Source organism: Camarhynchus parvulus, chromosome 14, assembly GCF_901933205.1.
Source record: "Camarhynchus parvulus chromosome 14, STF_HiC, whole genome shotgun sequence".
Classification (NCBI taxonomy): domain Eukaryota; kingdom Metazoa; phylum Chordata; class Aves; order Passeriformes; family Thraupidae; genus Camarhynchus; species Camarhynchus parvulus.
In genome coordinates, this window is record NC_044584.1 from 4,336,762 (window position 1) to 4,348,186 (window position 11,425).

General features: G+C 60.9%; 1 protein-coding gene across 1 annotated transcript in view; it reads right to left on the bottom strand.

Annotated features, from left to right (window-relative positions):
- Positions 1 to 5,466, bottom strand: part of TNRC6A (trinucleotide repeat containing adaptor 6A) — a 62,517-nt gene extending 57,051 nt beyond the window's left edge. The window contains exon 1 of the mRNA XM_030957832.1: positions 5,447 to 5,466. The gene's annotated coding sequence lies outside the window, so the exon portion shown is untranslated. The remainder of the gene's footprint in view (positions 1 to 5,446) is intronic.
- Between the last annotated feature and the right edge of the window lie 5,959 nt (positions 5,467 to 11,425).

Consider the following 11,425-nt stretch of genomic DNA (forward strand, 5'->3'; position numbering starts at 1 on the left):
GCTCCGTGCCGGGCAAACCAGCTCTGCTCGCTGCCAGCACCACCCATCCCTGCCGGGCAGAGCCAGCCCGGCTCTGCCCGCCCCTGAGCCACCCCGGAGCCCGGGATCCCCGACCGGAGCCTGCCGCCCCCTCCTGCCTCCCCCGCCGTCCAAAGAAACGCCGCCGGCACAAACAGCGCAGTAACACCATTCACAGAACCGCTGCCCGGAGGTGCCTTCGCCCTTCTGCCGCTCGCCGGGGCGCCCCAGGCAGGACCCGCCGGTCCCAGCGGAGCTGCGGCGGCATCACCCGCACGGCAATCCCGGGGCACGGCAATCCCGGCGCACGGCAATCCCGGGACACGGCAATCCCGGGGCACGGCAATCCCGGGGGCACGGCATCCCCGGCGCACGGCGATCCCTCTCTCCAGCGCACAGAACGCGGCGGCAGCCCGGCGCACAGAGGGACCCTTGTTCCGAAAGCTCATCAATCTTTCCCAGCGCCTTTGGGTTAATTGGAAAGGTTACTCACCCGTCAGCGCCAAGGGATCCCGGCGGGAGCGCTCCTCCTGCGCGCCGCAGCCTTGGTGGGGAGGAGAGAGGAGAAATGAGAGCGGCGGCAGCGCAGCGCGCCCGCACCTCTGCCGGGGCCGGGAGCGGGCACAGCCCGGGGACAGGAGCGGGCACAGCCCGGGGCGGACACTGGGGAAATGGGGGGGCGGGACACGGGGGCCCGGCAGAGCGGGCGCCCGGAGCGGGCCATCCGGGGAGGAGCGGGCATCCGGAGCGGGCACATCCCGGGGACAGGAGCGGGCACAGCCCGGAGCGGGCACAGCCCGGAGCGGGCGCATCCCGGGGACAGGAGGGGGCACAGCCCGGAGCGGGCACATCCCGAAGCGGGCACATCCCGGGCCGCGGCCGGACCCGCCGCACCGAGGGTCCCCCCCCGGCCGCTTCCCCGTCCCGGGCCCGGCACTGACCTGGCCGCGGCCCCGCTCCGGCGGCGGGCGCAGCGCCGTGCGGGGCTCCATGGTGCCGCACGCTGCGGGGCTCGGCCCCCGGCGGCCCCCGGCTCCCCTCGCCGCCGCTCCGCCCGACATCGCCCTCGCCATCGCCGTCCCGCCGCTGCGGCCGCTCTCTGAACGAATCCTAAATCAAAACGACGCTGGAGCCGCTTCCTCGGCTTGGGCACGGCTCCGGATTTGGATTTAGCGTCTAGTGAGCCAAGTCCTCGGTGCATTCTGTGCTAAATAACTAAGGTTAATTTGATTTGATGCACCGCTTCATTACCATAAACAGCTCACAGTGTGTCAGTCCTCTGTAATTATGGTTCCTTACAGCCGGCATCTTGCTCATTTTCCACCAGCGCTGGAGCTTCCCTGTGATCCCCTCCCAGCCAAGCCCTCCTGCCTGAACTCCCCCCAACAGTAATTAGGTGTCATTTATTCTGCAGTTGACAGTTACACTCATTTGCAAAAACAGGGGCAAGGATATACAATTTACTTTTCGCGGCAGCCGCCCTTGCCTCTGGTGGCCGGGACGAAGCCGTGCGCGCAGGGGCCGGCGGGGCAGGGGATGCTCCGAGGGGAAGGAGCTGCGCTGAGGCTGTGCCACGGCAGGGAGCCCCAGCGGCGGCGGGTCGGGCTCAGCAGGGCCCGCAGAGAGGCAGAGGGCAGCACGTGGTGCCAGTCACTGCCCAGGGGGGATTTCTGCCCCTGCCCCTGCTGCCAGGGAGGGAATTCCCCAGCTCCACATGTTCAGAGCTGAGCACTGCTGCAACCCGGGACAAACGTGGGAACTGACCAAGGAGTAGCACAGAGAAATCCAAAAGCATCTCCACGGTGGCTGTGGGTAGAGCTGCAGAGGCCACGACCAGCCTGGCGCACAATGGCAAGGAGGCCAAAGAGCACAGCAGCAGCAGCACTGCAGAGTGACACAGCGCAGGGTGAGGATGTCCAGCGCAGGAGAGGAATACCCAGTATGGAAGAAGAATACCTGGTAAATGTCAGGAACACCCAGTGTGCCCCAGGAGCACCCAAAACCTGAGCAGAATAGCCAGCACACCAGAGGGACACTCAGTGCAGAAGCAGAACAGCCAGTACACAGATGAACCCAGCAGGACAGCACAGTCTCCTGGCTGCAGCCTGGGCTCCACCTGCCCAGAAGAGCTGCTGGTGGCTGTGGACCCATCCCTGGTGGGCTCCTGTGAAGTGCCCAGGCTGGTCATCCTCCCCTGCTCAGCTTCCCACCCAGCTGAGCTCCCAGCAGGATGCTCCACACACAGGCCCTGCTGCCCACAGAGCAAGCACAGAGCTCAGCCATGCCTGTCACACCCACTGATCATTTCTGGCCCTTTTAGCTGCAACATCCCTGAGCTGGAGCGATGGTGTTTGCACAGACAGCGGCCCTGGGCTCTGACAATATAAAATAGACATTGTTAAAAGCCACTTAAGCCTTTCCATGGGAGGATTGTGGACCTCTGGAGCAGAGCCCAGGGGACAGCCCTTTATTGCCATTGTGACCAGGTCAGTTTCTCCAGAACCCAGCAAATTATTTATGGGGTAGTTGGCCTGTTACAACATTAACACATCCATCACCTTGTAGCTGATCGTGCTCCCGCCTTCACAGTGCTGTGTTGGGCTTGGCAATTTCCTGGCAGGCGATTTGCTCCAAAGCTGCATTTGGAAGAAAATCCCCACGCCCATCTCTCACTGTGTCAGAGTTGCAGCAGGACCTGCCAGCTGCTCCAAAATCCCTGAGACTATTTTCTCTTCAGGTTCTGTTTCTGCTCCTGTTGCTTTGTTGCACGGTCCAAACAAAGGCACAATTTGGGTCTTTAGTTTGCAGAAATACCTGAGAGCAGTAAAAATGAAACTTAGCCATCACCATTGGAATCTGACCTGCCCTTTAAGCGAGTGCTGGCCGTGGGAGTGGGGATGAGCCGGCGCAGCCTCTCCTCGGAGAGTGACAGAGCATCGGATCTGGAGGACAAATGGGCTGCTAGGGCTGTGGGCACCCGCGGTGACAATCGGGCAGGGAGAGGCAGACAGTGCTTCCCGGGACGTGGGGGCATTTATTGCTGTCTGTCATACACGGGAAAGACGGAGAGCATACAAGGAATGGGAATTAGTGTCTTAATCTACTGCGTTTACTCTCGTCCCTGTTTCCAATGCCTTTGGCTACTCATTTTCCTGCATCTGATATTTCATTATCATGTCTTTTATGACATTTGCAGATACTTATTAAACCAAAAGGGAGAGCTCTGCTTTGTGTGCCGAGGATCCCAGAGACTCGGTGCAGCGGCTGGGGGTGCCTGGAGAGGCGTGTCTGGGCCCAGCTGTGCCCTGGCTGGGGAGGGGGGAGCCCCAGCCCTGCCCATTTGGGTGAGAGAAGCAGGGGAATGAATAAACTCCAGTCCAAGGAGAGCTGGGCAAACAGAAAACCACAGTCCAAGGAGGGATGAGCAGACAGAAAGCCACAGTCCAAGGAGAGCTGCTGGAAGGTCCCTGGTGCTGGAGGGAGGTCCTGGTGGAAGGTCCCTGGTGCTGGAGGGAGGTCCTGGTGGAAGGTCCCTGGTGGTGGCTGCTGGAGAGCGGCTGCCCCCTCTCTTTGCATCAGGAATCTCCCCAGCTCTGCGGGTCCCAGTCCCTTAGGAGAGATCAGCACACGAACTGCACTGGAAGCAGCCAGAGGGGCTGGAGGAGAAGCAGCCCTGGAGCTCTGATCCTCAGGGAGCAGCGGGAGCAGAGCACAACAGGGTGGCAGGGCTGGGAGCTGTCAGCTCCAGAGCTGGGAGGGAGCGAGGAGGAGGAGAGGGGAGGAAGTCTCCCTGCCTGGGGTGGCTCTGGCTCTGTGGCTTGAGGATCTCCTGCAGTGGGATGTGGCTGTCCCTCAGCACAGCTGGTGCCTGCCAGGAGCCGTATCCGGGGCTGCAGGTGAGACCCCGGGGCTGCAGGTGCCCCACGGGGCTGCACAGCAGGCGAGGATGCCGAGATGGCACCGGGGTCTCCAGCACATCCTCTCCCTCACACCCACCTCACTCCTACCCCAGGGGAGCATTCACAGGAGCAGGTTTTGACGGGAACAGAATTCCTGCCATGAAACTATTACAGAGCCAATTAAACCCAATAAAAATCCAGAATGTGAGCAAAGTGCTGCGGGAGGGCGAGCGGGGGCTGGGGGCTGGCTGGTGAGCCCAGGGACAGCCGCCTGCCAGGCAGAGACAATCTGTGCGAGCAGCAGGGAAAATCATCCTCCAGCAGCGCCACCGCCGTCCCTCGGATGGAATTAAACGGGAGCGGGTTTGGGAGCGGCAGCGAATGCGAGAGCAGGGCAGGGCGGACGCTGGTGCCAATGAAAAGCCTGTGGAGCTCCTTCCCGCAGATGGCAAATCCCGACTCCAAACAGGAGCCCGCGTTTGCCGCGCGTCCCAGGCGTCCGGCCGGAGCCCGGGGGGTGGCAGCGCATCCAGCAGCGCCCAGAAATGCCTTTCTCTGCTGCTCCAGCGGGATCCTCAGAGATGCCTCTGCAGCACATGGCTCCCTTCGGCGGCACAAAGGGCTCGCAGCGGCCCAGGAACGCTCCGAGTGTTAAATACGGGATCACAGCCGCGACAGCCCCGCACGGGATCGGCAGCTCCTATCGGTGTCAGCCCCAAAGAGCTTTTGTGAATAATTAGTTCAAGGACAGAAAACGCGAAATCGCTGCCGGCGGCTGAGCCTGCGGCGGGTGCGCGGGGCCGGTCAGTGCCCGCCGTGCCCCGGGCGCTCTGCCCCGCTCCCGTCGCTGCTGACAGCGGCAACAAAGGCGGCGCAGGGCAGTAATTCATCCCCCGCCCGGCACGCAGCTGCCCTCTGCCAGCCGCGATTCAGCCGGCCTCTGTTCCCATGGTCTCCAGGGAGATGGCGATGGACTTGCATCCTAATGACGGGCAGCGCCCACGGCGGCTCCCTCCGGCCCCGGCCCCGCGGATTCAGCCCCACTCCCAGAGCAGCCGCCGGGGAGAGCGGGCGGCCCCACTCCGGCGGGGGATCAGCGGGGCATCGCTGGGAACATCACTGGGGAGCGACAAGGCACCGGGTGAGCGCTGAAACAAAACCCGCATTGTCTGGGAGCTGCCGCTCCAATGGCAGCCCGGCATCCCCGCCGAGCGCCCGCACCGAGCGCCCTCGGAGGAACCCCCAAGCCCCCCAGGCAGGGCACGCCGCGCTTTGAGCCCCGGCACGGGGCAGCGGAGCTGGCGGAGCGCCCTGCGCCCCGCCCCGAGGGCCCTTTGGAGCACCAGGACAGTGCGGACGGACACTCGGACAGCGGCCGGAGAAAGCTCCCCGCCCTCACGCCTGACCCTGCCCGGCCGGGGCCGCTCGGGGGCGCGAGGAGTCCGCGCGTGCCCCGCATGCTAATGAGATGCTAATGAAGCGGGCGGCAGCGGCGATTAATTGCTGGAAGGATGTGCTCGCTCACTCACCGAATGGGAGCCGCGCTGCCGGCGGAGGGCAGGGCTTGGCAGCGCGGGCACGGCTCCGCCACGCCGGCCAGGTGAAGGCAGGAGACAAACCTGCCGAGAGTTTTGAATTTAATTTCTTTTTTGTGCTCACGTAGCATTTAGGGTCACATGCTGCCGCGAGTATCGGTGGCACCATCACGTGCTGGGGTCAGGGCTCACGTGAGGAGCAAACCTGATGAAGTTCCACCGCGACCCATTTTGCGACGGCCCTAAAAAACTTAGTTGTAAAAGCCTAATTTATAAAGGGGTTAATGAAATGATTAATTTTCGAATCAGGCTTTTAACATTTAGGACCAAATAATTTCCAGGGGAGGGGGCAGGAGAGCAAGAGCCGGGAATGAAGTGCCAAGATTTTGATGAATAGTTAATACACCCTCCACGCTCCTCAGCAGCTCCCGCGCTTGGAGCGGCGCCAGCGCCGTCTGAATCCGTCCTTTGTTGATAACCAAATCCACACCGCTCTTGTGAGGTGGTGTTTGTGCCTCCATCAAGCTGGAATCTGTCACAGCAGGTCGGGAGGGACTCTGTGCGCACCCGCCCATCCCACGGCTGCACAAGGCACCGGGCTGGGGCTCACCCTGCCGCCCCTATAGAACCCTGGTACATCTACATGCACACACTTATAGTTAAAAATGCCGATGTATGTCTTGTTTTCCCAGCCAGAAACAGCTGAGGATACTTCCTGAGGCTCGTTCCTGCCATATCAGGAGCAGAATTTTGCATTATTTCTTAATTTCAAGCAGAAAATAGCAAGGCACGTGCATTTCTGCAATTCCACAAACAAGTATCTCCCTCCTGACCGACCTTCCCTGGGCAACAGCAGGATTGTCACAACGTCCCGGAGGCAGGCGGGGCACGGGGATGTGACACTGGCACAAGGACAGGGTTACAAACCTGCCGCGGCCCCACTGCGCATCCACCGGCAGTAATTCCACCCCAGCTCTGCCTGCACACTGACGCACAGATCAGGGAAATACAGAGGAGCGCCTTCCCTCTGGAAATCCAGCAGCGCAGCAGGATCAGAGCCCCCGGCTCTGTGGAGAGGGTCGGCGGTCCCTGCCAGCCCTCCCTCCTCACTCGCAATTAGCTTAGCTAATTGGGCAGCAGCTCCAGCCCAGCTCCCCGCGCCGCGCTGCTCTGCATTCCCCGCGCTGTTCGCTGCGGGCTGGGCCCTCATCGGCATTCCCGGCACACGGAGCGCGGGACACGCTGCCGGCAGCTCCCGGGAGCCGCGGAGAGGAGCAAACACCGCGCCGGGCACAGGCCGGGACCGGGGGACAGAGAGCCACCGAGCCAACCTCGCGTTCCATCTGCAGCCCGTGCTCGGCGGTCCTGCCCGGGTCACTGCTGGGCAGCTGCTGGCACCGCAGCACTGGCACAGGGCAGTTTTATGGCAGTGGTGGCCGTGCCAGCGCCTCGCTGGGCACGGGGTGCCAGGGCTGGTGCCTCACCCCCGCCGTGGGGCCCTGTGTTGGTTCGGGAGGTGCTGCTGGCAGAGCACTCGCGGCTCCCGCAGCATCGCCGGGGCAGGAGGGGCCAATGCCAGCAGCATCCCGCTCTGGAGAGCCACAAGGGGAGGAAAAGCACCGGCATCAGCCAACCTGCAGCTCTGGGTGCCCGTGGGCCGGCTCTGCGGTGCCAGCCTGGCCAAGTGCCCAGCCCCGCGGATGGGGGGTCACAGCTGCTGCCCCCAGCCCAGGGCACCTCGGTCCCCCCAAACCAGCACGGGGGTGCCCATGGCAGTGACCTCAGCCCCTGAACTCCTGACAGACCTGGACCTGAAACTGAAGTTGTTCCATTTCTTGTGCCACACCCAGCCTGGCTGCCTTCGTGTGGGACCAAGACCACCTTTAAAATCAGACTTCAAGCACCTCTTTCCTGTTCCTCTCTGCTCCCAAGATCCCTGGTTACATTTTCCTGGGCATGATTTGCCAATTCCTCCATTACCTACACGCAGACACAGCACAGGTGCACTTGGAGGGTCTCTCCTTGCTCTGCAGCCTGCAGAGCTGAAGGGGCTCATGGGGGAGCAGAGCCCCCAGCCCCAGTGGCCGTCCCTGGGCTCGGACACATGGACCCCCTTGCCCCTGGTGTCCAAGGCCAGGCTGGATGAGGCTTGGAGCACCCTGTTCTAGTGGAAGGTGTCCCTGCCCATGGCAGGGGAGTGGAACTGTAAGGTTTCTGCCAACCCCAGCCAGTCTGTGATTCTCTGATGCCCTGCCAGGCCCTATCAGAATTAGCAATGCTAATGGAACGGATTTCACTGAATCTCCCTAAATTAGAAAGGTTTAGAAGCCAAGCAGTTTTGCACTTACCCTCGAGAGCAGCTCTGACATGGAGGTTCCTTTTCCCTCTCTTGGCACTCTACATGCCAATGTCACGCGCTCTGACAGAAGAAATGACACACTGAGACCCCTCTGGGGGACAGGGACACGCCCTGCACAGAGCTGGGTCCTGGCACCAGCACAGGGTGCTGGGCACAGCCCCTTTCCTGCCCACAGCATCCATCTGTCTGTCCAGGACCCCCATCCCCACTGCCAACTCCCCAGTGTCAGCCACTGGAGCTGGGCACATGGAGACCCACTGCATCTAATTAAAGCATTTATCCTGTTAATTACTGATAATCACACATTTTCCTCTCTAGTCCAGGCTACAGCAAAGCTTGTGCTGAGGACAGCAAAGCAAAATGCTTTGTTTCCTGTAATTCTTTTTTAAATTAAAAAGCTCAATTTATCTTAACATGACACCAACAGGCAGCACAGCATTCCTGGGCTCCAGCCTTCTCTCCCCAGCCACCCCTGCAGTCACAGACCAGGAGATTCAATTATCCAGCAGAACATGCCCCAGAGGCATCCAGATAATTGCAAACATAAGTACAAAATCTGCCACTAATTATTAAAGAGACACCAAATAAGGAAACCAAGTGATAGAAAAGTTGCTGCTGGTGCAGCGACCACCCCCACGTGCTGGAAGGGCAGCGTGGCCCAAGGGTGTCTCTGTCCTGGTGGGACCCTCAGACCCTGCAGGGCAGGGGGAGAGCCCTGAGCCCATCCTGAGCCCTGGCTTCCCAGGAAAGGCTGTTCCACTGCGGCAGCAGCTCTCTGGCCACAGAGAGCAGCACACAACTTTCCCAGGCATTGTTCTGGGGAAGGCTGGGAGAACAGCAGAGAAAAGAATGAGAAACAATTCTTATTTTCACTTGCTGCACCTGTTATTGTGAACATGTGGAATGTGTTATGGAGATTTGTTTACCAAAGGGTGCTTTCTTAATTAGCCAGTGGTGATGGTGTTTTAATTAGAGGACCAATTAGGTCCACCTGTATCATAACTGTCTACAAAACCAATGGGTTTTTAACAAGTATAGTATAATAAAGAGATTGATTAGCCTTCTGTGAATCATGGAGTCAATACTAATTATTACCTGGCTGGGGGCCTGTGATGACATTCCATCACCTAACACAGTGCCACAGGCTGAACACCCCCAGCTCTCCCAAACTGTCTTGATGGGATGGGATGGGATGGGATGGGATGGGATGGGATGGGATGGGATGGGTTGGGATGGGATGGGGGTGCCTCTGAATCCTCCCTTCCTCGGGCTGCTGGTGTCCGCCCAGCTCAGATTCCCAGTGCAGTTTGCTCCTGGTCCTCAGGGTCAAGCACATGTAATGGCAGACAAACAGGGCCAGGGCCACAGCCCAGCCCTGGCTCCCAGCTTTTGGGCTATCCCATGCCCATGGGGCAGAGCAGAGCTGCCCTTGGCCCTCACCCCTGCCCTGTGCCCTGGGTTAGAAACAGCTGGAATGGATGTGCAGGACTGGGATCCTCAAATCCTCTATTCCAGACCCGAGCACATCCACTCCTGGTGGGCTGTGGGGACAGGGACACAGAGAGCACCCCAGCCCTGAGGCACAGCTCACCAGAAGGATGTGTGTCACACAGGACTTAATTATATCTCCAGGGTGACTTCTCGCCCATGTCCTCATTTCCCTGCATCCTTAGAACAGTGTGGAGTGTTCCACGAGCTCAGGCCTCCCGTGCTGGGCAAGGCTTGTCCTTCCATCAGCGCCATCACAACAGTGACAAACCCAAAGCAAACGCGCTCTTTCTGAGAGCATCCTCAGGAAGCCCGGGATTCTGGAGGGCTGCCAGCGGCCCTCGGGGCAGGGCTGAGGGGAGGGATTCCCACCTCAGTCTCTGCTTCGGTTCTCAGCTGGCAGAGCATTGCTGAAGGCCGCTGGCTGGGGAACCACAAATGTCACCTACGTTTGCACACATATTTATGTTTTCCTGTGAAACATCATGATACGTCTGTGCTGCTGGCAACACTCAAAACCAAACAAAGCAAAACAAAGCAAAACAAAGCGAAGCAAAACATCCCCTCTCTGGCAGCTCCCAACTCAAGGAGCTGGGGGCGATGCCAAGGCTGCCGAGGCAGGGCTGAGCCGCGTGGTCCCTCGGAGGGCACCGAGGGCACGGGCTGGCCCCAGCAGCGCCCGGGAGGCCGGTGCCCCTCACACCCTCGCCCACGGTGCTGCTGCTGTGCACGGCCAGATCACTCGGTCGTCGCTGGCCTCGTGTCACCAACCCAGCGCCAGCAAGCCCCACAAATAACTGTTTGCAGCTGTCATTAGCTGAAAACAAGGCGAATCTGCATATGCTTAGTCTTAATTAGGCAGCTTGGCAAGGAGCCCTCGCTCGCTGCTACCAAACAGCCATTTCGCTCACAAAAGGGCGACAGCAGCCCCGGCGTGTGCACACAGACACACAAACACACGGACTGGATGGACAAACGCCGGCGAAGCCTCGTCCTGTCCCGGCCCCTCGGAGGGTGATGGGGCAGAGGGTCCCCAGCCCGGGACGCGCGACAGCCATAGCAGAGCTATGGAAAAGAAACCCGAGGAATTTCGCCCCTCAATGCCCCATCGCTAATTACTCAACTCTCATTTACCTCTCAAAGGCACGGGCGTTGGCAGAGCTCGCGGGGGCATTTCCACGGAGGACGAGGAGGAGGAGGAGAGCCGGTTTGGGGGGCCCGCCGGGGCGGGCTCTGGCACAGCCTGGCGCGGAGCGGCGCTGGATCAGAGCCGGGAACTGGCGAGCGAAGCCCTCGCTCGGGAAGGGAAAGCGGGTCAGGGCTCGGCAGCGGCGCTGTCCCCTCGTGCCCGGCTGACGTCAGCCCGGCAGCGGGGCAGCCCCGGGCCGGCGCTGCCCGGGCTCCGCACCGCTCCTTCCTCTCCATCTCCATCACCATCCTCCTCCTCCTCCTCCTCCAGAGCCCTCCGCCGCCGCCCAGGGGAGCCCGGCACGGCCCAGCGGGCGCTGCTCCATTGCCGTGAGCACCGACACAGCCGTGCCGGGTCTGCCGAGGCGCCGCCACTCGCCACGGGGCCCGGGCTGTCCCCAGGGACACCGCGTTCCCTCGGCACCCGCGCTGCTCAGAGCACGATCCCGCCTTGCCAGGCTTCCTGTCCTGCCCCTTCTGAGCCCCACACATCACAGAGGGCTCAGGGCTGTCAGGTGTCACCGCCATGTCCAACACCGACCTAACAGTTCTTTTTAAAACATCAACACCTGGTGAGCAGCACTGGGAGAGAAAATGCAAATTACAGGGAGGTTAACCATGTGTGCAAACGTGTGCAGCCAGATTCTGGAGTGGTTCTGGCTGGAAGGGACCTCAATGACCAAAGTGCTCCAACGCCAATGGACAACATCTTTCCAAACAAACCAGAACAAAGCAGCCACGTGGCAGCTTCGTGTGTGACCTTACCTGAAGCAGCCAGCGCCAGCACCGAGAGGGGCTGCAGCTTTGGGGCCATCCCATGTTCTGCCCTACAAACCCCTAGCTCCTTGGCACACAGAGCAGCACACACCACCCCCAGCACCTCCTCACCCTCCACCAGGGCAGGTCCTGCCAGTTTTCCCAAATTAAACCCCTTTGTA